Source organism: Anas platyrhynchos, chromosome 3, assembly GCF_047663525.1.
Source record: "Anas platyrhynchos isolate ZD024472 breed Pekin duck chromosome 3, IASCAAS_PekinDuck_T2T, whole genome shotgun sequence".
Lineage (NCBI taxonomy): Eukaryota > Metazoa > Chordata > Aves > Anseriformes > Anatidae > Anas > Anas platyrhynchos.
Window position 1 is genome coordinate 35,214,784 of NC_092589.1, and position 5,558 is coordinate 35,220,341.

At 43.3% G+C, this 5,558-nt stretch overlaps 1 long non-coding RNA gene across 1 annotated transcript; it reads left to right on the plus strand.

Moving 5' to 3' along the window:
• Positions 1-290: 290 nt before the first annotated feature.
• On the plus strand, positions 291-5,023 carry LOC113843154 (uncharacterized). The gene is made up of 3 exons (XR_005264700.2): positions 291-545; positions 2,604-2,740; positions 3,404-5,023. It is a non-coding gene; the product is annotated as an uncharacterized lncRNA (long non-coding RNA).
• Positions 5,024-5,558: the final 535 nt, after the last annotated feature.

The window sequence follows — 5,558 nt, forward strand, 5'->3', positions numbered from 1 at the left end:
CAGGGGACCTGAGTGAGAGGTCTCAGGTGAGAAGGAGTTAAGGCGGGGGTCTTTAGCTCAACTAGAAGACCCTTTGCTAATATTCACTAGGTTGTCTACACACGGGGCAGATGTGCAGGGAAAGCCAGGCTTCTGGGCAAAGAGGGGAAGCAGCACGACACAGTGTCACGCAGCGGCTGGGTGCGCAAGGCCTGCTTTGGGGATTACAGAGGGAGTGGGGCTTTTTCCAGAATTCATATTCAGTGTGCTCTGCTTAATCCACTGTTTTGCTCTGTTCTCTCTTAGGCACCGCATCCCACCAGATATGACGGCTTTTCAAAGCCCTTTTGGGGGTGAGTTCTTCGTTTGCCTTTTTTGTTTTTTTCCAAAGTACTGCTGAGGCAATATTACATCGCCCAGCCCTGCGTACGTGCTGCCACATTCTGGAAGATGGAAAACAAAAGCTAAAAGAGGATGGTTAACCTTTTCTAATTGTCGCAGTACAGGACTAGTTGCCAGGAGGAACTTGAGTGCTAATCCTGCTTTACTCACCATGTGACCTTTGGGTAAGTTACCTAATTACCTTGTCCTTCAGTCAACGGAGCCTGTAAAGAGCAGGTGTTTCAGTGAAACCCACGACTGCTGAGACAACGTGTGTCCTTAGGAAACAACCAGAGAATAAAACTCAATGCAATTTTTTAAAGGTGGATTTAATGCACGGAGTTAAAATGTCCAGCAGTAGGTTTAATCCTGCCCTCTAATCTTTTGATGGGGCACAGGACTGAGCCCAGGCTATTTAATTGCACGAAAGATCATTCTGGAGGGCATTTGGTGTTTGTGGAGGAGTGATACAGAGTGATCTGGTCAAATTATAATGGAGTATGTTCTGTTCTGCTGGAATTAATTTCCTCCAGCTGGACTGAGTGGACCCTGTGCTTCCCCGGCCATCCTGTGCTGTGGCTGCCAGGAATGCCCCTCAGGTCCCCTGGTGGCTGCCCCCTCGGAGGAGGTGGGATCACTTCTCTGTACAGTTACATTTGGAAGGAGCTTTTAGGCTGAAATACTAACTCTTGGTGCAAAGAGGTATAGTTACCTCTTGATTCTAAGCTTTTTTCCCCTTCAGCTTCTTCCCCTTCCTGGTATGTCATATTTATCGACTCGCTTTAGCAATAGTATAATCTCTTCCTGAAATTATGTGGTATTAGGTACATACACACTTCTCCTTTTTGCCCAATTCTTCATGCTGATCTGAAATAAAAAGATAGGAACAACCATCCCCAGAGAGCATCCTCTCTCTAGTGAAAGCTCTTTCACCCTGTGTTGGAAAAAGCACTTTACAGAACTATTCACTCCCTCTTTAGCATTTGATGTCAAAGAAAATGCCACTGTATCTCTGCTTTGGATTACAAACACATCGTTTATTATTATCTGGCACTCAGAAGGCAAGCCTGCCTCTTGGGGTAGGTACTGCTTATTTATCTGGTTTGATCTCTCTTTCATTTAAAGAGGGAGCTTTTCAGGGAGATGCATTGCAAAGAGTCTGTCTACAGTATTCTCCTCTTTCCAGCAAGTCTCATCGTCACAGCCTTTTGTTACAATGGTTCAGTGTAGTGTGTATATAGGCCTTCCCTTTTTATAATATACTGTGGGTTGGGGAGATGAAATGCAGCCTTGGTTTGTATGAACACATTTTGCAATCAGATTTCCAGAATCAGGTTTTGATCCCTTCTTATTCAAAAGTGCCCATAACCATGAATGGTCTAATTGAAACTGGAGGCACTTGCTGTGGACTAAGGAACAATTCAATGGGATTAAGGCAATGTAGAATCTGGGCTGTTGTGATTAAATTTTGCAAATATTAACTGAAAAATCTTGGCACAAATCCTAGCCAATATGTACTGGAGCAGTTCCCCAGAAGAGAGGGGAGCTGAGCCTTGCCTGAGGTGTAGCAGCATAGCTGTTTTAACACGTCTTTCCTTTGTCTTCTCTTGACAGGAACTAAGGATGTTGGCTCATGAAGTGTGGGCTTTTTGAGGAGTGTTAGGGTTAGAGTTTAGAAAGAGCAATTTCCAGGGAAAAAGTCTGCAACATGCCAATGAAACCAAACAGCAGAAATCCTGCTGCCCTGAAAACTGACTGTGGGAGTAAGAACCTTTCTCACAACCTAGTGAGCTCCTCAAGACATGTCTACACCATGCCATGAAGCACACTGCAAAGATCCCAGCTCTGGCCACAGAGCTAGTAGTGGGACCAAGAGCCCACAAGCTGTGTCAGTGTGGTCCAGTGACCAAGCCTATCCTCCCTGTTCAGAGGCCAGTATGCCGTGATTTTGAGAGTAAGCTCTCTTCCCTCCAGGCTTTTCACTGTGTTGAATATACAGACCAGTCTTCCTGGCCCTTGCTTTGGGCTTTTTGCAGATGTAGTATACTTACACTGGCATATTCTCTCAACTGAAGAATAAGCCTTAAGATGTGAAAGGGAAGAAGTTCCTGTCTGTGACAACAGGACAATGACATTTGTCCCTGAATACTTTGCTAACAGACTATTGAGAAGATGCTTTGTAGGATGCTTTGGTTTTTGTTTGTTTATTTGTTTTATTTATATATATTTTTGGTTGGTTACAGCTGCCTGTTAGGTTCCAGGATGAATCTGAGGTGCTGATACGCATCTGTGAATGTGCAACTTCTCAGAGAGACTGCCAGTCTGCCCCAGAGCCAAGTTTTACAGAGGTGCCACAGCTGGAGTGAGTAAGTCATTCACGGTGAGGATGCTCCAGCTTTGAAATTACTCCTCTCATCCTTTGGCCTGAAATAACCTACTGAATGCGTCCACTTATGAGCATCAGACTTCAAGAAGGATGTTGACTGACTGGAGAGAGTCCAGCAGGCAAGAACAAGAGTGATCAGAAAGCTAGAAAACATGAGCTATGAGGAAAGACTGAAAGAGTTGGGTTTGTTTAGTCTAGGGAATTGAAGAAGGGTAGATGTGATAACACCCTTCAAGTATGTGAAAGGCTACTGCAAATAGGAAGGATAGGTTGCTTTTCATGTCTGCTGGGGACAGGAAAGGAAGTAATGGGCTTAAAGTGCAACAATATTCAGGTGAGATGTTAAGAGACGTTTTCCAGTTGTGTGACTCGTGAACTGGTGGGATGGTTAGCTGTGTGAAAACACTGCCGTGGGAAGGTTTTAGCAATGGCTGAGATAACTATCTCAATCCCAGCACCTTCAGCACAACTGATCCTATCTGGAGGTTGGTGAAAGGGCGAGATGACCTTCACAAGTTTCTTCCAGCCCAGGTTTTTTTGTATGATTTTTGTTATCAAAGCAGAAAGTCACAAAGCTGGTTCTTAATTCTCATGTGTGTGTGTTTGTGTGTTTTGCTACTGGGCAACTCTTGGGTTTTATGTATTGTTTTCTTATAGGACTTAGAACTAAGTTGTCCATCCTGAGATCAACCGGAAGAAAATCCCAAAGAAACAACGTGGAATCCCATTTAATGGAGTTACAAATCCAAACAAACAAAAGTGAAGGGCAGATTTCTAGGCTGATGTAAAAATAAGGCTTCGTGCTGGACCTGCTGCCTTCATCAGAATCCAAAACAATCCTTATGGTGGTCTCTATGATGGTCTTTGAACTGTGTACAATCTGACGCCAGCAGACAGAAGCAGACGGATACCTGAGCACTCAGGAGCAGCCAAAAGTCACTGATCTTCTTTATATAATTCAATAAAAGTGAGAGAAACAAAACAAAAGCAAAACCTGACACACACAACAGTCCCTCCTTCTCCAGTTTCATGGTGAAGCAAGTTCCAACACTGTCAAGCCAAAGATTAAATAAAAAGAAAAAGCCAAGGGCATGCTGCCATGCATATATTAGACCTGCGTAAAACACTGACATGCACACCTCACAGATACAAGGACTGTGAGGTGAGCAGGGGTTTAAGACCCAACAAAGAAGCTGCCTTCTCATCAGGTTCACTAGGCCTGTATTTTTATCCATTACTTTTCTTTAATCCTGTCCATTTTTAATGGTGGAGCACTAAGCAGCTGACTTTTGCCCGGAGGAGTGCTTTGACATGGGTCAATGCAGAAGGAGAGGATTTGGGCTGGACATGGTGGCCAGAGGTGGGCATAGGGCTGCGGTCCCCCAGCTGTGGCCACCATGAATCTGTACCCCAGGGAGGTTGGAGCTTGGCTAACCTGGGGCAAGCATCAGGCTGGTTAAGAATCAAAAGACATTTTAGACAGCCCCACAGAGAGCAGCTCTCCCTTGTTTCCAAGCTCAGCTCCTTTCTGTTGCTCTACTGTGTCCTTTTGTACTCTTTTGTGACTCTTCTGGAATTTAGCTTTGAAAAGCACACACCAGCCAAGGGCCAACAATGTCCTTTGACCTTCCACTTTGTCTGTGACAGATTCATTTTTAACTGGGAATAATAATAAATGCTGATGAGGTGCGAGTTTTGACATTCGTCTGGGAGTGCAGAGGCATGCAATTTCTAATTTTACCAAAATCCAGAAACGGGTGGATATTCTTTCTTTCATCTGCAAAGTTTTGAAGGGCAGTAATGCATTTGATTTTTTGTAGCTTTCAAAGAGGTTTATTCTTCATTGATTTGCTAGTTGCATAGATCTTAAAATCCATCTTTTTGTTTTTGAAAAAAATAGGAATGAGAAATTCTTTATTTCAAATTAAACATTTTCTTTCAAGCTAAGCTTTTTTTTTATTATATTACTACTTTTGAAAAAAACTCACAGTGTGGTTATGCTGACCAAGGGAAACGACAATTAAATGAATAAATGCCAGAATATGTCTGAAATGAAGACTATGGAAAAATGGAAATACTTTCAAAAATACTTTCAGAGGAACAGCTATGTCTTTCTCTAGTCATTTGAAAAACATTATCTAGCTTAATGTATAATGATGCACATGCTTGGTTCTGTCACTGCACCTAAAGGTACACTTCCATTGTGGAGGGGAGGTCTTTGGGTTCTGTACCAGGCCTCTTGGAAGTTAGGAAATCAGGAAAATAAATGTGCACCATTTTCAAACAATGAACCCCAGTTCTTTTATTTTTCCTTTTGCATGTCTGCAAATGTACAGGTCTGATAGAACAATGTCCCCAGGGTGGCATCTCCTGGGGAATTTTTTTACTCCTCAGGCAGCTGGAGAGTTTTCTCTGCTACCAGGAAATGTGCTTGGTTCTATTAATCACTATCCCTGTGCTTGGGGTACTTGCGGGTCTTCTGAACTGATCTGCTGACATGTGTGGAGGCAGGATAAGGTTTTCCTAGTCTAGTACTGGCACCAAAGCAGTGCTCGGAGAACAATGCCGCTAGATGCTTCAGAAATACTCAGCGGGGCAGAGAGGTGCATACCCTGGGCAGCAGGATCACGACCTTCATGTGTTGTCCAATGAAATACCTGACGTCAAACAGTTCAGCTGACCACATGCTATGTTTAGTTTTCTTTTGGGATTGTGTTTCTGGGAGTTTTTTTACTTTTTTTTCTTGACCGAAACATTCAGTTATTTTGATATTTGGGAGTATTCCTTCCAGCAAGACACCGCCACCTAACTC